Source organism: Podarcis vaucheri (assembly GCF_965113315.1).
Source record: "Podarcis vaucheri genome assembly, chromosome: 1".
Classification (NCBI taxonomy): Eukaryota; Metazoa; Chordata; class Lepidosauria; order Squamata; family Lacertidae; genus Podarcis; species Podarcis vaucheri.
In genome coordinates this window covers 18400370-18428291 of record NC_138759.1, presented here as the reverse complement: position 1 = coordinate 18428291, position 27922 = coordinate 18400370, and the positions used below count along the sequence as shown (strand labels likewise).

General features: G+C 45.0%; 1 protein-coding gene and 1 long non-coding RNA gene across 2 annotated transcripts in view; one reads left to right on the top strand and one right to left on the bottom strand.

The window, feature by feature from the left end:
- The window catches only part of EML1 (EMAP like 1), a 140385-nt gene that overhangs the window by 44652 nt on the left and 67811 nt on the right, over positions 1–27922 (top strand). The gene's annotated exons all lie outside the window — the stretch shown is intronic.
- Positions 76–27876, bottom strand: LOC309531208. Its single transcript, XR_014219140.1, has 4 exons — positions 27749–27876; positions 25669–25799; positions 1820–1969; positions 76–476 (listed from the first exon to the last, which is right to left on the bottom strand). It is a non-coding gene; the product is annotated as an uncharacterized lncRNA (long non-coding RNA).

The following is a 27922-nucleotide window of genomic DNA, read 5'->3' as shown; positions in this document are numbered from 1 at the left end:
CTGTCTCCTTCCCTTCCTCCTTACACTGAGCTGGTTTGCCGATTTGTATTTATAATGCTTGCATTCATCCTTCTCTGGAATCAATTCCAGGGGATCACAGCCGTTCTTCCCGACACCTGTTTGCAGATGGTTATCCGCACTTGTGAAACATAGATGAGCAGGATATTTTTGGTAAACTTTCTAATTTGGTTGCAGCCAAAGAGACAAGCGAAAGGTAGATGTGCTTGTTCTGCCGCCCAATTGTATCTTTTCCCTACAACGTCACACACTGTGACAATTGCAAATTGCGACTCACATTGGCCCTTTGTAATCATAAGACTTTACTTTATTCCTCAGTCTTGGATGGCAGCCAAGGGAAATGTAAAGCAGCAGAACTGTGAAACATGCCATTCACTGGAGTCTTCTGATGGGTGACCTCTTTGATACCCAGTGGTTGGTGAGCTGGGATGAGTGTCAAATTGGCACCATCCCCTCGTCTGGAAAAAAAGGGGGGGCTTTGCTTATTAAGCTGCTGATTTATGCTTCTGTTCATTGATGCACTGTTTGTTTGGTGCTAATTGTGTCGAGGCTAAGAAAACAATGGCCATTCTTCTGTGTTTGAAAATAGCATACGAAGGAACAAGAGACACTAGAAATGGGTCTGGGGCAGAAGTAAAATTCAGGTCATTAGGAGCCCTTACTGCTTGCTCCAGGCTCACACCAGTTTTGTGTGCAAGAGAGATGGAACACCAGGAGAACACAGGAATAAACGACCTGCGTATTAGGGGTCACATTGGAAGGGCCTAAAATAGTCACTGCCTGTATACCCTAATGAAAAGAAAATATGTCATACAGGAGTTTTGTGCAGTGTTTTTTTAAAAAAACATGACTGAAGTTTAGTTCATTATTTAAAATGCCTCCTTACTAAGCATAACGCCCGCTGCACCGGTGACAGAAGCGTTTGCAAATTCCCCACTGTCCTGCTACGTTAATTCTGCTACCACCACCCCGGTTTACAAAGCAAATCCCTGATTATGCAGCAAGCAATATCCTGAAGAATGCAAACGTTTATTGTTAGCAAACACAAAAAGACCACTGTTCTTGGTTCTGCTTCAGTGGTTGTCAGGCAGATATCAGAAAGTCAGACACTTGCAGTATTCAGAATTGTTGTCATCATAGCCTCTGATAGAGCTGAGCAGTTGTATACAGGCATACCTTGTTTTATTATGCTTGGCATTATTGCACTTCACAGGTATTGCTCCTTACAAGGATGTGGGTGCAACTGCAGGCAGGCCGGTCACTTCCAAAGGAAGGAAGCCCTCCGCAAGTGACGCCCCTCTTCTGGCCATGGGAGAGCAGCTGGCTAGGGCTGGAGCTGGGTTTTCCCCCTCCTGCCCCTGCAGGCAGGGGGGGGGCTGGCTTAATCGATGCAGGGTTTCCCAAACTGGGGTCTCCAGCTGTTTTGGGGCTACAATTCCCGTCATCCCTGACCACTGGTCCTGCTAGCTAGGGATGGAAACCCTGGACTACAGTGCAGTGTACACATAACTTATATATGCACTGGGAAACAACAACAATGTGTGATTTGCTTTATTGCAATCTTTGTTTTATTGTGGTGATCTGGAACCGAACCCACAATATCTCCAAGGTCTCCCTGTATACCCTTCTCTGCCTTCTGCTCTGCCTACCTCCCAGTTTAACTAGGAAATTTTTCAGAACTAATTTCAGAATGGGAGCATATGCTGTTCACTGTAGTTTTCAGTTTGCGTCCTTCCCCCCACCCTCAGAGGTTCTCACCGGAAGGAGCACATATAATGCAATCTTAACTGTGTCTACTCACAAGTAAGTCCTGTTGAATTCAGTGGGGTTAGGACAGCTGCCTTAGGTGCATCGCTAATAAACATCCAGACGAAAATGAATCCTAGTAGGATTGCAGGAGCTGATTCTTTTTGTTTTAAATAATGCACCTGTGATTCCACGTGTAAGAAATCTGTATGGAAGAAAGAGGTGATCACTGCATATATTTCTGGCAGCTCAACTATTACAGCCCATAATTGCCCCCTCATCTTACTTAATCAGAGATTTCCAGCTTGGAGGAGGGAGGACAGCCACCTCCTTGCAACCCATCACCATAGCTGGAACCAGATGAAAGGAAGAAAGTGAGGAATCCATGGAGTGTTTCAGGGCTCAAGCTGGGGGAATAGATTTGGCTTTGAGCCAAGCCACTTCTCTCTTATTCTTATTTCGGAAGCCACTCAGCTTATTTCCGAGCCAACCTGTCAGAAACCAGGGTTCAGACTCACTGGACCAAATCCGATGATTTTTTAAAAAGTGGACAAACGAACGAGAAGGCAAATTAGGATGGGAGAAACTTTCTTAGTCACATTTGAATTTTTTGTTAATTCTCTAGTAGAAGATGGAACGGCTTCATTTCATACTTTGAATCCAGGTTCCTTGATAGAAATTCAGTATTTGTGGGTGGAAAATCTCATCATACCATTAAAATAAAAGAGCAAAGAGCAGTGTGGTTGTATATGCACGGATCACAAGAGCACACACAACTGAAGCTTTCCTTGTTGTTGGTGACACAGCAGTCCCCACCGCTGAAACAAACTGCTGCTCAATTCCCGAATGCCTCTTTGGCAGCAAAACCAGCTGTGGGACCAACATGAAACGAAGCTTTGGCTTGTGTGCGCATATTGCTTGGATTTCGGCCAAATTCGAGAAGACAGAGCACCCCTTTGCCACATGTTAGCCAACCTGGCTGCGCGAACAAAAGGCGGACGTAAATACATGAGAGGGTTAACTAATCCACATTAATTCGTCCTGCGAATGCATCCTGATGTGCGGAAGACTAATTGTAAGCCATGCTTATAATTGCAAAGGTACAAAAGAAGATGGTGTGCTTTGTGGCACTGTTAATTGCAAGTAAGTAAATCCTTTTTTTAAAAAAAAAATTTTTATTGGGTTTTCACATTTTATATAGACAAAAACAAAAACACAAAAAACAAGTAAACACATAAACAAAGAAAAAAAAAGGAAAACAACAACAAACATATATACTTTCCCGAAAATGTTATTTCCTAACCCTGGTCATTGACTTCCCCCTACCCCCTCTCTTGCATCCCCATTTCCAAATTTATGTCAGCAAATTGGCATTTCCCTGTCTTAATATTAGTCCTTTTATAAAAGCAAACAAAATTAATTTTTTCTAAGTTGGACCTCAATTCCCTTCCATCGATTTCCCATTTTGTCTTGAATAATGATCTTTTTAACCAAATCCCATAATCATGAGTGTTGTTAGAACTTAATTTTTCCCTCCCTCCCATCCCCGGTTTGCGTCCCTTCCCAAAGCATGTCCAAAATAACAGTTATTAGCCCGGGTTCCTCACGTCCGAGGCCCTCCAGTCTCTTTCAGTCCCTCTCCGCCGGTCTTGTTGGTAATCCTTTATGCCAGTCGTCACATCTCGAAAGAGTTCTTTCACCATCAATCCAAAGTCTCTTCCCATATTTGCAAACAGCTGCTGAAGAGTTTCCACAAGGCATGAATCTTGAAGGTAATCAAAGTCAGAGTCTATGTGGAGGCCCCGATTATATTTCTTTATTTTAAATTCCTTAATTTCATAGACTCCCAGGGCCTCCACTTTCGTCTTCTGCATCTTTCGTGGATTTATAGTAGATTTACTCCAATAATCTCCTTGTTTGTATTCCACAGGCGTCAGCTTCTGCTCAGTATTTTCCCACATCACTTCTTCTCTTTCTTGTTTTGTCTTCTCCTCTTCTTTTATTATCATTTCTGGTTCAGCTGTGGATTCTTTCTCATTGAGGTCCTCGTTACATTCAGCAGGACTACTTGTTTCAGAAGTCAAGGTCATCAATTGTTCACTCATAGCCGTAGTCTGCTCTTGTAAGATTCCAACCAAATAAAACATCCTTTCGATTTCTCCCAGTATCTTTCCATCCACAGCCATTGTAGTTCCACAGAATTCCCTCTAGAGGGAATCTGGTTACTTAGTATTCTTTTCCCCAACAGTCCTCTGTCTTGTTATTGTTTCTTTATTTCCAACAATTTTAGATCAATTGTAACTCTTTTTAATCCAGAGGTAACTTAGGTAGCAATTTTCCACTATTAACAGTCCGTTTGACAGCTTTGACAGCTGTCAAACTCTGCACTTCTTAAACCAGCTCCAAAGCAGGACGCTCCCGGGCCCGGGAGGGGGGGTTGTTTACAACAGAGCATAAAACATCCAACACTCCTCTCTCCTGCTCAAAATTTCCAAATCTTGGAAGTCACTGTCTTTTTTAAAACTCACCCTTTACAGGGTAGGCACTCCAGCTTAGTTCTTTTTTCGTTGCTCTAGATCGTCTGCAAGGTAGGGGGTGCGGACTTCCTTTTAGCACATCCCCCGATCGTCTCAAATTCAGTGGATAAATTTCTTAAAAGCCAAGTCCAAATTACTCACGGGTTGTTTTTTCAGCCGAATTTCAAGGAAGGAAGTCAGCGCTCTCCGGTCATGGCTCGCGGCTTCGCTCAGCAGAGGTAGCGATGGACTCTCAGTGCCGCGCCACCCCCCGTATCCCCTCCGCAGCCTTTAAAAAGGCTCTTCGCGAATCAGGGGGGGCGCTTAAGGCACCCGCCGAGTCTTCAGTCTGCAGGCACCGCGCCTGCGGTTTTAAGGGTCCCCATGTCGCCGGCACGGCAAGACCCGTCCCCTGCTGAGCCGATTCCCTCCGGAGCTCGGAGGGAATCCGCCATTCCCAGATCGCGTCAACCCCGGAAGTCCTGCAAGTAAGTAAATCCTTAAGGTGGGGCGCTCCAGCTGCTGTACCAGCACAACCCTAGAAAAGATGGTGAACAGGTAGGTTTCCCCAGCTTCCCAGGCGGGTCCAAAATGGCACAAATATCTAGGGTTCAAATTCTAGTGAGGAGAGGGAACTCGGTAAAAAATTTCAGGTGAAAATGGTTAAAATTAAGGAAGGTAAAAAGCTGCCTCACACTGAGCTATACCATTGATTCACTCACCTCAGTACTATATTGTTTACACCAGGGTAAGGAACTTTTTGTCAGTTTGCATTTCTTAGTACAGTGCTACCTCTGGTTACGTACTTAATTTGTTCCGGAGGTCCGTTCTTAACCCGAAACTGTTCTTAACCTGAAGCACCACTTTAGCTAATGGGGCCTCCCACTGCTGCCGCGCAATTTCTGTTCTCATCCTGAAGCAAAGTTCTTAACCCGAGGTACTATTTCTGGGTTAGCGGAGTCTGTAACCTGAAGCGTATGTAACCCGAGGTACCAGTGTACAGAAAGTATTGATCTGATGTGTAGAGATCTTTCCTATTCCAATTAATTCTAGAGGGTTCTGGAAGCTTCTCTGTGGGAAAGAAACAAGCAGAAGGTTCATGATGTTTGGGTTATTCCTTCAGAGAAGCTGATTACAGCTGGTTTAAGCTGGTTCTGTTATCTCTTCAGTCAAGGTCATGCTGACTATAAAAGTAGGGCCAGAAGGAGGCCTGGGTTTCATTTTCTTTCTGGTGTGGTGTTCTACAAACAGTATGCTTAGTGTTAAGGTTTTGTTTTGTTTTATTATAAGTAATTGTAAGTTTAAGTTAAGTCTGCTGCAACTGGATTTCCTATGGACGTTGCCAATCCTGAACATATTGGATTTGTGACCATTATGCTCATTTGCCTTCAGTAGCAGTAAAGCTCTGCTGGATGAAATACAATTGCCTCAGGTCTATTTTTGGTGAATTTTAAGTTTTTACTCTGCTAACTATACATCGGAGTTCTGCTCTGGATCATATCGAGTAGAATTCCATGACACTTTTTGCAACCCAAGGACCTCATTCCCTCATGAGCAAGCATCCAAGGCCCACATGCAATGAGTGGGCAGAGCCAGAGTCACATCTGTTCCCTTAAAAGCAAGCAGCATGGCCTTGGACCTTCCATACCCACATTGTGTCAGAACACTGGTCTCAAGTCTCCATTCTGAGTGTAGGTATGACCTGTACTCCATCAACATCAACTGCTCCATAAACTTCAACTTACCACAAATGCCCGACAGGAGGGAACCAGCAGTAAATCACACTGAGCAAGTTGGAGTTAACTCTTTCCTAGCGAAAACAGGATCAGCACAGGACTGTTAGGCCTAAGGAGCACAGCAGCTCATCTCCAGTAGGTCCTGCCCCCATGAAGCAGTTGCTGAGACTGAAGGTCCCTGTCTCCTGACAGTTGCCTAATTCCCTCCTCCCTAGGGCTTTCCCCAAGCAATCTGAGACTGTGTCTGCATGAAGCTAACTTCTCCTCCACCTGCCCTCTTCATGTCTTTCCTGGTTCTGGGAGACCAGCGGGAAGGGGAGCTTGTTGCAGCAGCAGGAGGAGACACTTGTGACTCTTCACCAGCCAGACCCATATCTGCCTCTTGGCCTCTCTCCTCTCCAGCCTCCACTTCTGCCTCTGATTCTGGACGTCTCTCTGCCACAGATTTCCTCAGCTTACTAAACCCTGTTACCTCTTCAGCTTCTGTCACCTCCTTTTCCCAATCTTCTCCCTCTGACTGCTCATCCTTCTCCCACCACCAGTCCCCTGGCTCTGAGCCTCCTTCCCTTGGGGGTTCCCCATCTGGTTCCTCCCACTATTCCTCTGTATCCAACCAGTCCAAAGAGATGGCCCTTTCTTCACTTATACAACAGGATGCACATTGCTTTGAGGGTGAGCCATGATGCAGGCAGCTAGCTCTACGCTTGTTGTAGGCAAAAGGTAAAGGTAAAGGACCTCAGGACAGTTAAGTTCAGTCAAAGGCGACTATGGGGTTGCGGTGCTCATCTCATTTTCAGGCCAAGGGAGCCGGCGTTTGTCCACAGACAGCTTTCTGGGTCATGTGGCTAGCATGACCAAACCGCTTCTGGCGCAACGGAACACCGTGATGGAAACCAGAGTGCATGGAAACGCCATTTACCTTCCCGTCACAGTGGTACCTATTTATCTACTTGCACTGGTGTGCTTTCGAACTGCTAGGCTGGCAGGAGCTGGGACAGAGCAAGGGGAGCTCACCCCGTCATGGGGATTCAAACCTCTGACCTTCTGATTGGCAAGCCCAAGAGGCTCAGTGGTTTAGACCACAGCGCCACCCATGTCTCTCACCCCTGTTGTGTACTATTCTAAGCTCTCTAGAGGGAAGAAAAATATATAAATAATATTTAAATTATGAATATGATGAAATGATGCTCAAATTATTTTTTAAAAAGTGCTCACACTGTTGCATATTCTCACAGCTAACCAAGAAAATATTGGTTTTTTTCCTTCTTGCTTTGACAGTGCCTCTGCTTCATTCGGTTCAGCTTGCTTTTTCTTTGCTTTAACCACAAGCCACGGAAATGTCGAGCCAAAGTTGCCACATTAAATAATGCATAAATCCAAGCAATTATGGAAAAGAATCATAAGCAGCAACTTTGAAATGCACACAGCAACGAACTTAAAAGGAAGAACATTCTTTTAGAGGCTGTACCTCAATTATAATCCACTGCATGCAAGTCATAATAGATTTACTGTTGTTTCACAGTTGCCTCGGCAAAAATTGCCTCAGCTGTGTCCATGGGAAGTTTTACCTGCAGGCAAAGAGAATCGGAACAGCTAATAGCAGAAAGGAAGGCATCTCATTGACACCAAGGGAATAGAAAGATAAGGCCTCAAGGTCCATTTACCTTGTTGTGTTTTCTGTGTGGCACAACAGCCGTGATTCATTTTGTGGTACAAGGCTGACATCATCCATTTCCCTGTGGTTGCTCTTGAGACATTCCTTAATCCTGTGACAATGTTGTGGGTTGCCTTGATGGATGTTTCTGCCCACAGAAATAGTCTCAGATATTCTGATTTCTCCAGTGTAGCTGGGAGCAGTTTAGAAGTTCTCTAACATAGCTGAAAATGCTTTGATGAAGTATTGGTACAATTCTTGTTAAGCACTTGTAGATTTCCAAGCACAATTCAAAGTGTTGGTGCTGACCTTTATAGCCCTAAATGGCCTTGGCCCAGTATACCTGAAGGAGCGTCTCCACCCTCATCATTCTGCCTGGACACTGCGAGAAGTGAGATTACAGGGAACCAAGTAGAGGGCCTTCTTGGTAGTGGCACCTGCCCTGTGGAACGCCCTCCCACGAGATATCAAGGAAATAAACAACTATCTGACTTTTAGAAGACATCTGAAGGCAGCCCTGTTTAGGGAAGTTTTTAATGTTTGATGTTTTATCACATTATTATTATTATTATTAATATTCTGTTGGGAGCTGCCCAGAGTGGCTGGGGAAACCCAGCCAGATGGGTGGGGTATAAATTATTATTATTATTATTATTATTATTAATAATAATAATAATACTAAGCAAAAACGGACATTCAAAAATCCGGATCTCTTGCTCAGGGGTGGGGAACCAATGGCTCTCCAGATGTTGTTGAACTCCCCAATTCCTAACGGCCCTAGCTAGCCAGACCAGTGGTCAGAGAAGATGGGAGATGCAATCCAAGAACATCAGGAGTGCTATAGGGTCCCCCGTCCTTAGCTGATGTTCATTGACTATGGTTAGCCCTGGTGCATTGCAAGTAAACACAATTCTGAATTCTAAGTTTCCGTGAGAAAATAACCCTCATACTACAATACCAACGGTCCCTCATTCTTCAACACACATTACCGGTATATCTTGCTCTCACCGGGTGGATAATTTACAGCATATAAATGTATCCATGCGGTGTTATTTATTGGCACTGATTGCTAATTTAACCAAACGTGCAGCTGTTCCCCAGAGATGGCCCTATTTACCTTAATTGCATTGTGCCCTAATGAGAAAATTATTTTACAATAACCTCAGGAAGCTGCAAAGTGGCAAACGCTGGCTAGTCATAACCCTTTATATTGAGCTTGCGGGGCCTGCTTGCCAGGTGGGCAGAGAAATCCTGCGCTCACATTAATCCAGGGGTAGAGATATGGGGAGTGCCAAAGTGTGATCAGCCCTAGAAGGGGATTGGGGGGGGGGACACCCCACCAGCAGCAGAAGATATTAGCAAAGTGCTATAAAAACAACACACACACCTTTAGAATATCTGGAAACACAGTCAGGGACTGTAATGGCACCCGCTTGCTGCCCTCACAGAGGGAAGCCTATTAAAAATGCCCAAAGTGGAGAACATTTTAAAAATGAATGCAATGAAAGAGAAACTGCAGAACCAGACAAAAAGAGCCAGATCTCCTCTCCCCATATTTGGTGTTAACTGATGACATCCCCCAAAGAATACTGGGAAGTGTAGTTTGTAAAAAGTAGCTCCATTAGGGTAAACTACATTTCCTAGGATTATTGGGAGGGGTAATGTGGTTTAAAGGACGTGGGTGGCGCTGTGGGTTAAACCACAGAGCCTAGGACTTGCCGATCAGAAGGTCGGCGGTTCGAATGCATCATGGACCTGCATTCAGAGACTTAAACCTAAATCATCCTGGCCCAAACCATGGCACTGATTTGCACAATGCACAGAAGTTCTCCTCTACAGAAGATTTCTGAAATAATTGGCTAAATCCCCACCACCACACACACATTGGCCAATGGTATAAGCCTTTAAGTGAACACTGTTATTCTGTTGTTTTTAAGGTGGCCAGCTGAAAGTCCACAGGCCAAATCTGACCCCGGAGACAATTCTATCTGGTCTCTGGTGACCTTATCAAATCTGAATCAAGGTACAGTGGCGCTGTGGGTTAAACCACAAAGCCTAGGACTTGCCGATCAGAAGGTCAGCGGTTTGAATCCCCACGTCGGGGTGAGCTCCCGTTGTTCGGTCCCAGCTCCTGCCAACCTAACAGTTCGAAAGCACGTCAAAGTGCAAGTAGATAAATAGGTACCGCTCCGGCAAGAAGGTAAACAGCGTTTCCGTGCGTTGCTCTGGTTCGCCAGAAGCGGCTTAGTCATGCCGGCCACATGACCCAGAAGCTGGACGCTGGCTCCCTTGGCCAATAAAGCGAGATGTGCACCGCAACCCCAGAGTCGGCCATGACTGGACCTAATGTTCAGGGGTCCCGTTACCTTTTTAATGTGGTTTAAATGTGTGGCATGTATACAGCCTAAGCATAACTAAAATGAATACATATTCACACTGCTACATCTGGTTCCCTCACCTTCCTGTGTTGTCTCCGTGCTAAGTTTTAGACCAGGCACAGGCAAACTTGGCCCTGCAGAGGTTTTGGGACTACAGTTCCCATCATCCCTGACCACTGGTCCTGTTAGCTAGGGATGATGGGAGTTGTAGTCCCAAAACATCTGGAGGGCTGAGTTTGCCTATGCCTGTTTTAGACTGTAAATTCCACAGGGTGGGGACCTGTTCTTTTGTACTTTGGCAGCACGCCTGTTGATGGTGCCAGCTTTCATATGCTTACCTGTCGCTGGTGAGACTATTCCATAATTGTGGCACTGCCGCCGTCAAATCCTTATTGTGCATTTTGAAGGGGTGGCACTCAGAACAGCACCTCCTTGGCTGATCCCCGAGTCCAGCTAGATGACTATTTACAAACCAAAGGAGGAGCAGCTTTGAGTTAACTTGCTGTCAAGAGTTCATAAAGGAGCCTGGCTTGAATACATTAAAATATATATTTTGCAGTTCCCACAGGTCCTCCCTTATTTACAGGAATGGTTGCATTTTATCAGATAGGCAATGGAGCACCAGGTATGTAGATATATTGCCATATGCCTTTGTATCTAATTTGTTTCGGAGTAGCTATGGTAATAATGAAAGATATGAATCTAACTCGGAATGAATTACTTTGAAAACGCTCAATAACAGTACAGCTCATCTGAGGCACTTGCTCTAGACAGACTGTTTTTAAGTTGAATGATCAAGGAAATGCTTGCTGAACCTAGTTGTGCTTACTCTGAAGTAAGTCCAGTGTTCAAGTAAGTGTGGACAGGAGCGCAGCAATTTGACGTCCGCTTACTCAACTCTCTTTGAACTCAGTGGAACTAATTTTTGTGTAAACATGTGTAGGGCTGGGTGGGTTTGGTCTGTTTCTCATGCTGCTAAAGGCTAGCGATGAAATTTACGGCTAGGGATGGATGTGAAATTTCATTTAAAAGGAAACCTACCTAATTCAAAAGGCTGATTTCAATTCATTGGAAAGATAACACTATGGTCCCCTTTGATCAATGGATAGAACATATGATAACCTTTGCAACATATGAATGGATTGCTTTTAGATGCAGATCGTGAATGGATATATAGAACAATATTTGATATGCATTTATAAAAAATATAATGCCTTGTTAATCATTTTATATTTGTCAAAATGCTAATATTGCTCATATACCCATATTTCATATTGTAGTACAGTTTTAGACACTTTTTGTATTTGTTTTTAATTTTGCATTTCCTTTACCGTACTTTATTTCTATATTAAAAAATTTCAAATATATATATATATGAATATTTTACAAACCCCATCCAATTCACACTGTCCAAAACACAATGCAAACTGAAACATGTGCATCCTTTGGCGTCTGAAGCTCTCCAAATTTTGAATTGCAGTTCTGCAATCAAGTAAGGTGTACAAAAATGCACGTACAAAAATTTAAAGTGTGCATATAATGTATCTATAAATAAAAATAACATCCTATGCAAAAAATGCAGTACAGTGGTACCTCTGGTTACGAACTTAATTCGTTCCGGAGGTCCGTTCTTAAGCTGAAACCGTTCTTATCCTGAGGTGCGCTTTTGCTAATGGGATCTCCCGCTGTGTGTGCGCCTATGGCGCACAATTTCCGTTCGCATCCTGGGGCAAAGTTCGCAACCAGGAGCAGCTACTTCCGGGTTAGCGGAGCTCATAACCTGAAGTGCTCATATCCAGAGATACTGCTGTATATTAAGGGAAACCAGCACTAAAATGCTGATAAATTTCCATGAGGACTTGAAAAAGAAAAAGAAAACTTATGTTTGAATGTGGAGAACTAAAAGATCGAAAGGATGAGAAATTGTGAGAAACTGAGATTGACAGATTAATCCATCCCTGTTTGAGATTAGCCCAGTTTAAAAGGTAGTGATTCGTAATCAATTCTGGATTTGAGCTGCAAACTTCATAAAGTTTACTACTGTGTAGATAGGCCCATAAGGCCACCACTTCCTGCATGTCTTCCTCCCCACCCCTTACAAATGGACCTTGAGCTGCTTTGGAGGCCCTAGCAGGAAAGCATAGCTATCATAAACTGTAGTTTCTTTCTACCTGGGGCGTGCAAGCTCTTCAGGACGGAGTGAAGCGGAAAAGACCTGCCATGCCAACCAGTTCAGCTGAATCAAACCTGGAAATCCATGTGATAACAGGTACTGTAGCCAAACAGTTCTTGGATCCAGTATATCTTCTCCCACTGAGCTACGAGTAGCTTTTAGGGGGTGATTTATATTGGGGAAATAGCACAGGGGGGAAGATTCGTCCTGCACTGCAGTCCTGGGCCAATCCACCCCAGCCCCTACTGCTTTTATCTTTTGGAATCCAGCCTGCCTTGAGGGACTTCTTTCCTTCTTCTGTCTCAGCCTGGCTTCCAACCTGGGTATGCATATAAATTTTCACGAACTGCATTTTTATCTAAAATATTGCAAGGCAGCACACAACTTTTAAAAACACCAGTCAAAAACATATTTTAAAAACCAAGAATATCAGATACATCCATAAAAGCCAATCTCAGGTTTGAAAGGCCTGTCTGAATACAGTGGTGCCTCGCAAGACGAAATTAATCCGTTCTGCGAGTCTCTTCGTCTTGCGGTTTTTTCGTCTTGCGAAGCACGGCTATTGGCGGCTTAGCAGCTATTAGCGGCTTAGCGGCTATTAAAGGCTTAGCGGCTTTAAGAAAAAGGAAACAAACTCGCAAGAACTCGCAAGACGTTTCGTCTTGCGAAGCAAGCCCATAGGGAAATTCGTCTTGCAGAACGACTCAAAAAACAGAAAACTCTTTCGTCTTGCACGTTTTTCGTCTTGCGAGGTACCACTGTAATAGTTTCCAGAAGGTGTCAAAAAGCGACCCGGAGCAGCTCCTGTTGAACCTCTATTGGCAAGGAGTTCCACAGGACAGGGCCTGCTACGCTGGTGAAGGCCATTCTGTTTCCGGAATGAGCGGAGAGAGCCCCCCTCCCGAACTGCCTGCTTCTCCCGGACGTGGAGCTTTTGGGCCGGATTGCTGCTCTGCCCCGTAGCTGGGGGGGGGGCGCTTTCGGAAAGGAAAGGCGGGGCGGCAGGTAAACCTCCCCCCCCCTGGATGTTGCGGGAAAGAAAAGGAGAATCGGGAGCGAGGACAAAGAGGGCTTGACTTCAGGTGCAGCAGAATTCCCCAGCCCCCCAAGGATTTGAGACCCATCAGCTTTCCTCACCTGGTTTAGCCGGCCGGTTGAAGCCGTTGCTTGAACCCCTGTTGCATGCTGACAGCTTCTGGAAGCCACAGGCCATGTCAGAGTGACTGACAAGCTAAGATACAACCCATCATCATCCGATGACAGCGACTGCATGAATCTTCCCAGTCAAAGGACCCATTTTCCTGATAGACAGTGCCTGTGGCTGGAGGCTCTACACACCGGGTGTGCCTGTGGAGGCCAAAGACTGCCAGTATTAGCACAGGTGAGGGCTTGACTTCAGGTGCAGCAGAATTCCCCAGCCCCCCAAGGATTTGAGACCCATCAGCTTTCCTCACCTGGTTTAGCCGGCCGGTTGAAGCCGTTGCTTGAACCCCTGTTGCATGCTGACAGCTTCTGGAAGCCACAGGTGAGAGCTGAGTGCAGGGTGGGCACCAAGGGTGGATAATTTACTGCAGAAGGTGCATGACAATGTCCCCCACTAAAGGAACTACCGCTCCTCTAACATCCCATGACATCCTATAATTATGATATTTGAGACAGAACCGGAATAAATTCATGTCTCCAGAAATAACACAACTTCAGGCCATTAATGATTCAATACTACGTATTCAAGGTTGAAGTTTCTATTACGTACAGTCATCTATTTGCCCTTAATATCCAGCTAATATTCACTGCCAGATTAGGGTAGTCCTGGGTCAAAAGACGGGCCTGAGATCAGGCAGCACATCATCATTATAAAGAACCATTGGGGTGGGTGTTTTTTTGTGTGTGGGGGGGAAGTTATTTGTCCTGTCCTCAAGCTTTTTATGATGGAGAACCTCTGTAGCCACCCCCAACGACACGATCTCAAGATGGAAGGGGAGGGAACAGCTGCAGTCGCCTGTGATTCCTGCGCAATGTTTGCCATCTTGCCAAAGATTGCAGGCAGCTTTACCTGCAGCAATTGCATGTTGATTGCCCTTTTAAAAGACAAAGTCCAGCAACTGGAGGAACGTGTAGCTACGCTCCAAAGAATTAGAGAGCTGGAGCTCTTCTTGGAAGCAACAGAGCACACCGTCTCCACCAGGGAGGAGACAGGGGACTCCCCTGAGAAGGAGGCTAGTTCACCAACACAGGAGCCAGATATATGGAGAAACGTGACTCAAAGAAGTAGGAGGCCCAGGGTTCACTCTGATTGTTTAGAAATACACAATCGCTTTGAGGTCCTCTCCCCTAGCATGGAAGACGAAGAGCAGACTCCACTTGAGGATCTCTCCCTCATTACAGTCGATCAGGTATATGAAGACGAGCAGCAAAGTCAGTCCTCAGGGAATGTGCAGGCGACCTTGGAACGGACAGCTCACGGAAGAACCCCGACCAAACCCAAGAGGAGGCGTGTAGTGGTGATAGGGGATTCCCTACTGAGGGGAACAGAAGCAGTGATCTGTGGGCCTGACAAGATGTCTCGGGAAGTGTGCTGTCTCCCCGGGGCTAAGATCCAAGATGTAACTGAACGACTGCAAGGAATCATAAAACCCACTGACGAATACCCCTTCCTCTTGGTTCATGTGGGAACCAATGACACTGCAAGCAATAGCCTCCAGAAGATCAAAAGAGACTACGAGGCTCTCGGCAGGAAATTGAAGCAACTAAATGCACAAATTGTCATCTCGTCTGTCCTCCCAGTTGAACGACGTGGCCCAGGGAGAGAGGGGAAAATAGTGGAAGTGAACAGCTGGCTTCGCAAATGGTGTAAACAGGAACGGTTTGGATTCTTAGATCACGGACTGCAGTTTCTTGAAGATGGACTTCTGGCAAGTGATGGGCTGCACCTCACAACGGTTGGGAGAAATGTTTTTGCCAAAAATCTCAGAAACCTCATCAGGAGGGCTTTAAACTGACTAATGTGGGGGAGGGAGACAGTGCTCCTGAAGGTAGGAGTCTATCAATTAATGAAGATGATCATCCAAATGTCATAGACCAAATGGAGCAAACAGCACGCGGACCTAGTGGAGGGAGGAAAAAATCCTTAAATAAGAGACACGGGGGAATGATTAATGGACTTCAATGTCTGTACACTAATGCGCAAAGCATGGGAAATAAACAAGATGAGCTTGAGCTCTTGGTACAGCAAACTAAATATGACATAATAGGCATCACTGAAACCTGGTGGGATAAGTCCCACGATTGGAATGTAATAATGGAGGGATACAATCTATTTCAGAGAAACAGACCAGACAAGAAAGGAGGAGGAGTGGCGTTAAATGTCAGGGGTGTGTATACCTGTGAAGAGATCCAAGATTTAGAACCTCAAAGCCAAAGTGAGAGCATTTGGGTCAAAATTAAGGGAGAGAAGAATAACAGAGACCTCATTGTGGGAGTTTACTATAGATCCCCAAGCCAAACGGAGGACATAGATGATGCCTTCCTGGAACAGATGGCCAAGCATGCAAAAGGAAGGGAGATAGTAGTAATGGGGGACTTCAATTACCCGGATATTTGTTGGACGTCAAACTCAGCCAAGAGCATAAGGTCAAACAGATTCCTCACTGGCCTTGCAGACAACTTCATTGTCCAGAAAGTGGGAGAAGCAACAAGAGGAACAGCCATTTTAGACCTGGTCCTAACCAATGTTGATGACCTGGTTAGTGGGGTAGATGTGGAAGGATCATTAGGCGCGAGTGATCATGCTCTTCTGAAGTTTACTATACAGCGGACAGTAGCAGCCAAGCATACTAGGACTCAATTTCTTGACTTTAAGAAAGTCGACTTCATAAAACTTAGGGAAGTGCTGGGTGAGATCCCATGGACAGCAATACTAAAAGGAAAGGGAGTTCATGATGGCTGGGAGTTTGTTAAGACGGAGATAGTAAAAGCACAACGTCAGGCAATACCAATGAGACGAAAACATGGAAGGTGCCTAAAGAAACCAGGGTGGCTATCTAAAGAACTTTTAACTGAATTAAGATTAAAAAAGGATGTGTACAAAAAATGGAAAAGGGGGGAAACCACCAAAGAGGAATTCAAACAAATAGCCAGCACGTGTAGACACAAAGTCAGAAAAGCTAAAGCACAGAATGAACTCAGGCTTGCTAGAGAGGTTAAAAGCAACAAAAAAGGCTTTTATGGGTATGTTCGTAGCAAAAGGAAGAACAAAGAAACAGTGGGGTCACTCAGAGGAAAAGATGGTGAAATGCAAACAGGGGACACAGAAAGGGCTGAACTCCTCAATGCCTTCTTTGCCTCAGTCTTCTCCGATAAAGAAGACAATGCCCGACCTGAAGAATTTGAAGCAAATGATTCAGCAAAGGAAACACAGCCCAGAATAACTAAGGAGATAGTACAAGAATATTTGGCTAGATTAGATGTATTCAAGTCTCCAGGGCCAGATGAACTGCATCCAAGAGTATTAAAAGAACTGGCAGATGTGATCTCAGAACCACTGGCAGTCATCTTTGAGAATTCCTGGAGAACAGGCGAAGTCCCGGCAGACTGGAGGAGGGCAAATGTTGTCCCTATTTTCAAAAAGGGGAAAAGAGAGGACCCAAATAATTACCGTCCAGTCAGTCTGACATCAATAGCAGGGAAGATTCTGGAGCAGATCATTAAGCAAACAGTCTGTGAGCACCTAGAAAGGAATGCTGTGATCACCAATAGTCAGCATGGATTTCTGAAAAATAAGTCATGTCAGACTAACCTGATCTCGTTTTTTGACAGAATTACAAGCCTGGTAGATGAAGGGAACGCAGTGGATGTAGCCTACCTTGATTTCAGCAAAGCATTTGACAAAGTGCCCCATGATATTCTTGTAAAGAAGCTGGTAAAATGCGGTCTTGACTATGCTACCACTCAGTGGATTTGTAACTGGCTGACTGACCGAACCCAAAGGGTGCTCATCAATGGTTCCTCTTCATCCTGGAGAAGAGTGACTAGTGGGGTGCCACAGGGTTCTGTCTTGGGCCCGGTCTTATTCAACATCTTTATCAACGACTTGGATGATGGACTCAAGGGCATCCTGATCAAATTTGCAGATGACACCAAACTGGGAGGGGTGGCTAACACCCCAGAGGACAGGATCACACTTCAAAACGACCTTGACAGATTAGAGAACTGGGCAAAAACAAACAAGATGAATTTTAACAGGGAGAAATGTAAAGTATTGCACTTGGGCAAAAAAAATGAGAGGCACAAATACAAGATGGGTGACACCTGGCTTGAGAGCAGTACATGTGAAAAGGATCTAGGAGTCTTGGTTGACCACAAACTTGACATGAGCCAACAGTGTGACGCGGCAGCTAAAAAAGCCAATGCAATTCTGGGCTGCATCAATAGGAGTATAGCATCTAGATCAAGGGAAGTAATAGTGCCACTGTATTCTGCTCTGGTCAGACCACACCTGGAGTACTGTGTCCAGTTCTGGGCACCACAATTCAAGAAGGACACTGACAAACTGGAACGTGTCCAGAAGAGGGCAACCAAAATGGTCAAAGGCCTGGAAACGATGCCTTATGAGGAACGGCTAAGGGAGCTGGGCATGTTTAGCCTGGAGAAGAGGAGGTTAAGGGGTGATATGATAGCCATGTTCAAATATATAAAAGGATGTCACATAGAGGAGGGAGAAAGGTTGTTTTCTACTGCTCCAGAGAAGCGGACACGGAGCAATGGATCCAAACTACAAGAAAGAAGATTCCACCTAAACATTAGGAAGAACTTCCTGACAGTAAGAGCTGTTCGACAGTGGAATTTGCTGCCAAGGAGTGTGGTGGAGTCTCCTACTTTGGAGGTCTTTAAGCAGAGGCTTGACAACCATATGTCAGGAGTGCTCTGATGGTGTTTCCTGCTTGGCAGGGGGTTGGACTCGATGGCCCTTGTGGTCTCTTCCAACTCTATGATTCTATTCTATGATTCTATGAACCTCGGGGGCATTTGGGATCGCCACAAGTGCCCCATCACTGAGAATGCTTCAGTGCAGGGTTGGGGAGCCTGTAAATGTTCTTGGATTACTGCTGCCATCATCCTTGACCACTGGTCATGCTGGCTGGGGCTGATGGGAGTTGGAGTCCAACAACATCTGGAGGGCCACAGATTCCACACACCTGCTTTAGTGGTCAGGTTGGGTGTTCTTTATAAGTCAGCAGGACCACCCCCCTCCTCCCTGTTGATTCTTTTAGTCTTCTTGTTGGCTACATTATGCGCCCTGCCCAGTGATATCATTGATAATTTTGTTGTTGTTGTTTAGTTGTTTAGTCTTGTCTGACTCTTTGTGACCCTATGGACCAGAGCACGCCAGGCACTTCTGTCTTCCACTGCCTCCCGCAGTTTGGTCAAACTCATGCTGGTAGCTTCGAGAACACTATCCAACCATCTCGTCCTCTGTCGTCCCCTTCTCCTTGTGCCCTCCATCTTTCCCAGCATCAGGGTCTTTTCCAGGGAGTCTTCTCTTCTCATGAGGTGGACAAAGTATTGGAGTCTCACCTTCACAATCTGTCCTTCCAGTGAGCACTCAGGGCTGATTTCCTTCAGAATGGATAGGTTTGATCTTCTTGCAGTCCATGGGACGCTCAAGACTCTCCTCCAGCACCATAATTTAAAAGCATCAATTCTTTGGCAATCAGCCTTCTTTATGATCCAGCTTTCACATTGATAGCAGCTGCCAAAATTGGTGGGAGAATTGAATTTTAAAACAAAACACAAAACAACACTGTACCTAAATGCAGAAATATGAGCCACCCAGAATCTTTTGATTTTTGGTTTAAAATGGATTTTTTTGCGGGAAACTTGTTATGAATGACACGATGAAGATGTTTGTTGCATTGACTTCCAGGTATTTAAGCATTTTAAAAGATGTAATTTGCACTTGCAGCTTCATAACGGCGCACAATGGAACTCCTTGCTCTTGAACTAAAATTAAATATTTGTCGCAATTTCGTGTTACAATGTCTGTGGGGAATCCCAGAGATATGAATTACCATGCTTTTGATGTGGAAATGCTAAAGTGTATCTTTTGATACGCAGTACATAGTAGTTTTGTTAATCAGTCATCTTGCAACAAGATTAGGGATAATGAGGGAATACTATATGGGGAACAGCACGCTCAATATCCAAATGCTCTTAATACTGAATTATGAAGGGGGTGGGGTGGGAGAAAAAAATCCCTTTGCCTTAAAATCAGAATCAATTATGCGCTCGCATTAAGCTATGGAGACAATTCTTAATCATATTGTACCAGACTTTGCAGAAGCTCTTTGAATGGAGAGAGAGTGCCTAGGCATTGTTTGCATTCTGATCCTTTGCGCTGAAAAAGTTTTAAGCTATGACATTTAACCACTTATGTGTATACCTCAGAGGTTTCGACAAGACATGTTCATATTGGTCTATTCATAAGGCTTTTAACATATCATAGTTACAAAGCAGAGTTTCTCAAAATGGTTTTCCTCAGAGATACAGTGGTACCTTGGGTTAAGAACTTAATTCATTCTGGAGGTCCATTCTTAACCTGAAACTGTTCTTAACCTGAGGTACCACTTTAGCTAATGGGGCCTCCCACTGCCGCTGTGCCACTACCGTGCGATTTCTGTTCTCATCCTGAAGCAAAGTTCTTAACCTGAGGTACTATTTCTGGGTTAGCAGAGTCCCTAACCTGAAGTGTCTGTAACCTGAAGTGTCTGTAACCTGAAGCGTCTGTAACCCGAGGTACCACTGTAATGTCACATTTTCTATAATTCCAAGGCATATGTTTACAGTCAGGTGGCTTCCAATTCTCTCTACCTCCTCACCCCCGCTTAACTAATTTGGGCTTGTACAAATCTATCAGATATCATTTACTGAACAATGGGTTACCCAAGGCTGTTTCAGTGATCTTTCCCTAGTTCTGAAAGATCCATTAAAGATGCTTTCAAATCTATCATACTGCTGTGCGCACTTGTGAGCAAATCATTTCTTCTTCTTCTTCTTCTTCTTCTTCTTCTTCTTCTTCTTCTTTTCTTCTTCTTTTCATTTTGTGCTTCACTAGCCTAACAAGATTGTAATGCATCAAGCAATTTATGCAATGCAATTATCCGACTGTTTCCCCTTTCCCTAGCCTTTGGTCCCTGAATATAATAGCATCATGGACCTGCATTCAGAGACTTAAACCTAAATCATCCTGGCCCAAACCATGGCACTGATTTGCACAATGCACAGAAGTTCTCCTCTACGGAAGATTTCTGACTTTATTATCCGACTGTTTCCCCTTTCCCTAGCCTTTGGTCCCTGAATATAATAGCATCATGGACCTGCATTCAGAGACTTAAACCTAAATCATCCTGGCCCAAACCATGGCACTGATTTGCACAATGCACAGAAGTTCTCCTCTACGGAAGATTTCTGAAATAATTGGCTAAATCCCCACCACCACACACACATTGGCCAATGGTATAAGCCTTTAAGTGAACACTGTTATTCCGTTGTTTTTAAGGTGGCCAGCTGAAAGTCCACAGGCCAAATCTGACCCCGGAGACAATTCTATCTGGTCTCTGGTGACCTTATCAAATTTGAATCAAGGTACAGTGGCGCTGTGGGTTAAACCACAAAGCCTAGGACTTGCCGATCAGAAGGTCGGCGGTTTGAATCCCCACGACGGGGTGAGCTCCCGTTGTTCGGTCCCAGCTCCTGCCAACCTAGCAGTTCGAAAGCACATCAAAGTGCAAGTAGATAAATAGGTACCGCTCCGGTGGGAAGGTAAACGGCGTTTCCATGCTCTGCTCTGGTTCACCAGAAGTGGCTTAGTCATGCTGGCCACATGACCCGGAAGCTGTACCGGAAGCTCCCTCGGCTAATAAAGCGAGATGAGCGCTGCAACCGCAGAGTCGGCCACGACTGGACCTAATGGTCAGGGGTCCCTTTACCCTTTACCTTACAGTGAAAGAAAAAAAGACTCATGTGGAAAACAGAAAAAGGGTTTCAAAAGTTCTAAGCAATAGAGATTCTCCCCATTTACAATGCAATTCTTTACATTTCTCCTTTGCCCCTCACTGAGTTCAATGCGATTTACTCACCGGTAAGTGTGTAAAGGATTGCAACCTTAATGTCACCATTTCATTTTGCATGCAACATCTCTTATATGAGTCTTTTTTTAACCTTCGGCCCCTGGATGTTCCAGGACTACAAGTCCCATAATCTGGAGTCAGTTTAGCCAATGATCAGGGAAGATGGGCGGAGTAGCCCAGCAACATCTGAGGACCTGAAGAACAAATATGTGTGCACACTTATTTGCACATAATACTATGTTGTGGTACATTTAATCCTATTAAATGCATTTATATCCCCACTTCCACTGAGCTCAAAGTTGCCAATCCAAGCAGGCTTCCATTAATAAACTTATCAGATGTGAATTTGTTAGCTTCTGCAAGGAAGTTGCATCATGTGCCTTCGTGCCACTCACTGGGCCCACATGAAATCATACATTTGTGAGATACCACCCAATTCTAGTTCCAAACCTGTTCTGGTGTATAGATTGAGAATACAGGTCAGCTACATCTTCTCCAGTCTGAGCTGATCCTGTGTTGCACCATTCCTCCTCTCCTACTTTTCAGAATATGATGAAAAAAGCCTGTTTATTATCAAAACTGCTGTAACCCTGGAATTCTACTGTGCTTGATCTCGGCAAGAGGGCATCTTTTACTAAAATGGTAATGTTTCTCGATGCAATGATTAATTAACCTCTCGCTGCAGTAGGATCTCCACTGGTACACGCAGAAATTGTTTTGTCATCAAAATCAGACATGATAATGAGATTTTCATGGATTTATACAAAAAGTGTTTGACATCTTAATGAAGTATAGATTACACGTGCATTGACATCTCACCAAGAGTGCTGTAATTATATTAAATCTTACTCTACTTAGTGGGAAATTATCCTACTTAACCATTTTGCAAGCGATAGAAAAATATCACCCCAATTCAGCTCTAGCAGTTTTAAAAAGATTTGTGTACATCGTACCAGGATGTGAACGGGGATGTGTGTTCAGATGTGCATTCCATTGAAATAAATTAAGTGAAGGCATCCACGTTCAGAAGCACATTCAATTTGCACCTGTGCTTTCAGAGAAAGCCAGGAAGGCACCTTTTGCACAGATACCTCCTTAGCTGCACCGGGGAGATATTTAAAACCAGAAGGCCAAAATGAGCAGCTTTGTTTTCCATTAAGAGATTGATGACTGTATATTAAAAGCAACAGAAGAAATTACAGCCCCTAACATCCTTGCAGTATGTATCATTTTATAACTACCCTGTCATACTTCAGCTTTTGTCATCTATGGCCGGCATCCAAACCATGTCACTGAGCAAATCTGCAGATCTGTGAATTATGTGTTTTTGTTAAGATGACATTGCTTTGATAAAAAGTTGTATGAATGACTTTTATTGGATTGCCAAATGAACACTGGGGAAATTGGGGAGTACTTGTTTGTTCTTGCAAGTACTGCAGTCTGCAAAGCTCAGAAAGCTGGACTGAATAAGCAGCAATGATTTAAAATACAGTAAATATCACATTCACTTGTACGCTTTCTGTCCTAATCCTGAATATTTGTGCCAGCAAATCTTCCAGCATCTCTGGCGTAATGTTTTAGCAGTGCCAAGGCAACGTCTTATTTTGCAAAAGCATCCTGGCACTGTTTCGGTGCAGCAGTTCACTCTAAAAACTTATTTGCTGAAGTTAGGGTTGCAAGCTCTGGTGTGCAAGGTCAAGGAGCAGAGTCGCGGCGAAGCTGAAAAGGGAAGCTGGGGGTCCAGGGGGTGGAGATGGACTTAATAGGATGGGCTGTTGCTGGAGCACAGCCTGGAGGGTCAGGGAAAAGGCAGTATGAGTGTGAGAGTTTATTGCAGGCGCAGGAGGAACTTTGAGCCTCTCTTGTGCTATTAAAGCCACATGTGACTATTGTTAATGCAGGCTGGAATGCACAAATAAATCTAATGCACATTGTCACCTATGTTTGTTTTGCATTCACATTACAGATAAAGTGAAAGGCTCAAAACAGCTTATGGGTGAAAATGCTCAGAGTCTTGAGACTGAAGTGTTTCACTTCCAGGGTAATCGCCACTGCCTCTCTGTCGTCGTCATGCTTGTGCAAGATGGAATTTCTTCTATAAATCAGCCAGCTGGTCTCTATCTGCATGCAGCTGTTTGTTTCCCAAATGGCCTACCTTCCTCCTCTTAGAAACTAGGGTATTGCTTGCTTCCCTGCTTCACCAGGTGTCTTTCAGGACAAATAGTTCACAAACTGCCATAATAATAAAGTGATGATACATTTCTGAGCACTTTGGACTTTTGGGAGTTGGAAGGCAAAGTTGTGAGCTCCTGAGAGGCGTCTGAAGGTGTGTTCATACTTCACTGTACTGTATTCATAAAGATTATTTCTGAGTAGCGATGGTTAAGATTGCATGTGCAATGCCCCTAGATGTGCAACTGCTGTGGGTTAATGTGGTTTTTGCCTAGTTGTAGTCTGTGTAACATAGGGAGGGACTTTAGTCTCTGTAGTTGCATTTAGACATTTCCAAGAACAAATCTAGCCTGCTCCCGGTCTTGCATGTTTCCCCCCTCCCTCTCCAATGTAGCAGTGAGACGGGAAGTTTCCAGTTTAGACTAACAGTAGTTTAGCATGCCATCAAAGCCCTAAACTGTGGCTAATTTTAACTACAGCTAGTAAGAACAAGCTACTGTCATAACCTAAGGTTTGATGTTGGCATCTCCACTAACAGTAGTTAAGATTAATCACAGTTAGTCTGAGTTCAGATAAAATGGTTATAAAAAATAGAAGTGACTTCTTGCAGCTATGTCAGAGGAATGCACAAACCTTGGCAAGTTTTCTGCACCCAAATTCTGTATATGTCAGTAACAGCCCAAAAGCTATTTGAACAGAAACTAGTTTCCTACTAGCACAAATTATCCAGGGCATAATAGACTACAGATATATTATGTTTGTTAATCAGCTTCCTGTGCTACTACTGTATAGCCTTGTTTGTGAGTTCATATAACATGATACCTATTGCATTAGGGAATCCCCGCACGGAGATTCCCTGCATAATTTAGAACTCTGCACAGTCAGGAGGATCCAGAGGAGGAGATTGATGGGGCCAAATGACCCTGCTCTTCCTTTTATGCAACAGGAATTGTGTGAGCTACAAGCACCTGAACAGGGCATGTTTTCATGGGAAATGTGAAGGAAGAAAAGCTGTTTCTGCATTTCACATATAAAGGCACAAGGGTTTTCTCACCCACAGTTATGTTTGATATTTTGGAGACTCTTGCTTTAAATAAGAAATGTTAGGGATTGCTGTACTTTGCTTGTACGGCTCCAAGTCTCTCATCTAAATTGAAGCAAGCATTCTTGGCTGCATCGTCTCTTTTCATTAAAAACATTGCCTGAGAGCTGTAATTCAACCCTGGGACTAAGCCCAGTTTTAGGTCACTTATGCTGGCCTAAGTGCGTTATTGATTCAGCAGCACAGTGCCTTCCAAGTATGGTGACTGCACGGTATCTTCTGATGAGATAAAACTAAGACAAAGTCAGTAGTTCATTTTGTCATATACTAGAGACATGAGGACTCAAGCTGTACCTCCTGATGTAGAACCTTGTCCTTCAACCTTAGGGACACTGGCGCCCATTAAGTAAAGGTAAAGGGACCCTTGACCATTAGGTCCAGTTGTGACCAACTCTGGGGTTGCGGCACTCATCTCGCTTTATTGGCCGAGGGAGCCGGCGTACAGCTTCCGGGTCATGTGGCCAGCATGACTAAGCCGCTTCTGGTGAACCAGAGCAGCGCATGAAAACGCCTATTTATCTACTTGCACTTTGACGTGCTTTCAAACTGCTAGGTTGGCAAGAGCAGGGACCGAGCAATGGGAGCTCACCCCGTTGTGGGGATCTGAACCGCCGACCTGCTGATCAGCAAGTCCTAGGCTCTGTGGTTTAACCCACAGCGCCACCCGCGTCCCGCCCATTAGTAAGAGGAAAAGGTTTAGCACGTGCTCAGAAGCTATCTTTCTTACGCCATACGTTCCAGGACTGATATGTATCATTCAAAACAGGGCATGGCGTTTGCTGTGCCTAAGCTATATAGCTCATCTGAACTTCATAACAGAACCACACCTTTCTGCTTTACATTACTGTGGAATTAAACTTCCATCCTTTTGTTTCTCTGTCCACATTCTTGTGGACTAGAACCCGCACTCCACAGTCCCTTCGTACATTGAAAGAGTAAAATAGCTTCAGCAGTTTACTACCACTGTCACATCAAAAAGCGTGGTTCAAGTGTGTGTCCTGATAACGAATAAACCTTAAGGCTGAGATGCTTTACTGCACACACTTACCTGGGAGGAAGCCCCACTGAATTACATGGGTTTATTTCTGGATAAACGTACCACACATGTACCACACACTGTGTACACGTTGCTGGCTTAAAACGCTGTTAGGTCATTCTTTTCCTCACTTCGGATAGTAGCTGGTAATGGGGGAAAGCACATTAAAAAGCAGTATTTTGTAAGAAATGACAGGATAGAGGACAGATATGTATTATGGGTGATATGTACACCACTTCGCAAACCACAAATGTGCACACTGACCGAAGCTATACAGCCCAATCTTATGCATACTGCTTAATGAGGCTTACTGCAAATTTTTAGGGATCCTCTTTCCCCCTTTCCCCTTATAATAGGCAGAATCAAACTTTGGAAGGGGGAAAAAACTCATCAGCAATGCTTTCATCTTTGTGCGTGGTACAATAAATAAATTGCAGAATTCTTTTCTAAGTGAATAGGCAGTTTTATATTGTCTTGCAAATAAATAATCCACTCCGTTTTTGCTCCCTTTTCTTCAGCCTCGCGCCCCTCAGACCACTCCCCTCAGTAGCTGCAGATGTCATTCCCAATATCAACTAAGGCTGTTTGTTATTCCTAGACACGCCTACTCGGGAGTAAGGCCCATTGAACTCAGCGGGGCTAACTTGCAAATAGGCATACTTGAGGTTGGATTGTATATCTGCAACCCTAGACGCGTTTACTTTGGAGGAAGACTCATTGTCTCAGCTGAGGTTTACTTAAGAGTAAATACGCAAGTAATTGATCTCCACCGGCTGAATAGCGTTTTTAAAATCCGGCTGAATAGCGTTTTTAAAATCCATGCCAGTCACGCACCCCTCAACTCCACCCATTCCCCAGATCTATTTGTTCGGCTCTTCCTTCGGCAAATCTCTTTCCTCCTTTCACTTTCCTTCCTACTGGACTTCGCTCGGCCCTTCGGCGCCTCCCCATCCTCTCGCCCCCTTCTTCGCTCCAGATCCTCCCTCCCATGCCTGTATCTTGAAAGCGGGCTTGCAAATCACTCGCCCAGCGGGGCCTAAGGGAGGAGCCGCTCGGCTGAGGCTGAGCTCGATCGGGCCAAGGAGGGTGCGGCCAAAAAATGGGCTGCAGGAGCGAGGAGGTGTCATAGAGGCTGCTGTAACTGGGCCTATAAGGAGGCCAGGATTTATTTGGGAGGGAAGTCCGTGCATGTTGGAACCCACGTTTGACGTTCTGGAAGTGCTACTCCTCGAGGACATAAGTGCGCGTGTGATGATGGTGCGAAAAGGCACTCTGCGCATGCTTCGGAGCGCGGTTTTCATTTTTCAGCGCGATTTCACGCCCAGCCGTCTTAGAGCAATTACCGCAGGCTGCAAAACTGAGTCGAATCCACACGCAGTCAGTACACGTGGGATTATCGCGCGTCGTCCCTCGCTCGTGGCAGCCTAGGCTGGATCGTGACCCGTCTGGCAAAGTTGGGAAGTGCTTCCAAAGCACAGCTCTGTAGGCTTCCCGGGCGATTCGTGGAAGCCGGGCCCGTTCACACGAGCCCAAGACACGGCACGTGTCTTGGGCTCGTGTGAACGGGCCCGGCTTTCCCCGCCCTTAATCCCAGAAATGGAGACATGCTAACCTAGTCCTATTACGACTCCCATCGTCGCGCTCATCCCCGGCGACTTTTACGGGGCAGAGGAAAAGAAAAACGGAGAAAACCTCCTTGCCCAGCCAGCCACGCATGCATTTCTCCCCACCAGCTTCCAAAAAACACCGCCTTTTGGCCATTACCGGCCTTACCAATGCCCCCCCCCAAAAAAATCCCATTGTTTGGAGGGAAGCCCTCCTCCTCCTCCACGCGCGCGCTCGGGGCTCCCTTTCCTTCGGCGTCATTCAAGAGTGATGAATGGGTTGCGCGGGCGAGGCAGCGTCTTCCTCTCCCTAGCGCCACCATGCTCACCCCCAAACACCACCTCCCCAAAGGATGAGACCCCAAACCACAACATGGGCGCACCCCCCCCCAAATCAATAAAAATACATAGCAAACTGAGGTTTCCCCCCCCCAAAAAAAAAATCCTGGCTACGCCCTTGCCTCCACAAAAAGGATTCCCACCGCCACCTTTTATTATAGGTGGTCCCAAATTTCGGAAAGCTCACTAGAACGGAGAGAGAGAAAGCGCGTTCTTAAATATATACATATTAAAATTTCAGAGGAAAGCCGGCCGCCTGCCCCATCCTCTCTCCCCTCGCAGTGGAAGAGGAGGAGGAGGAGGAGAAGCGGCGGCGGCCCAAG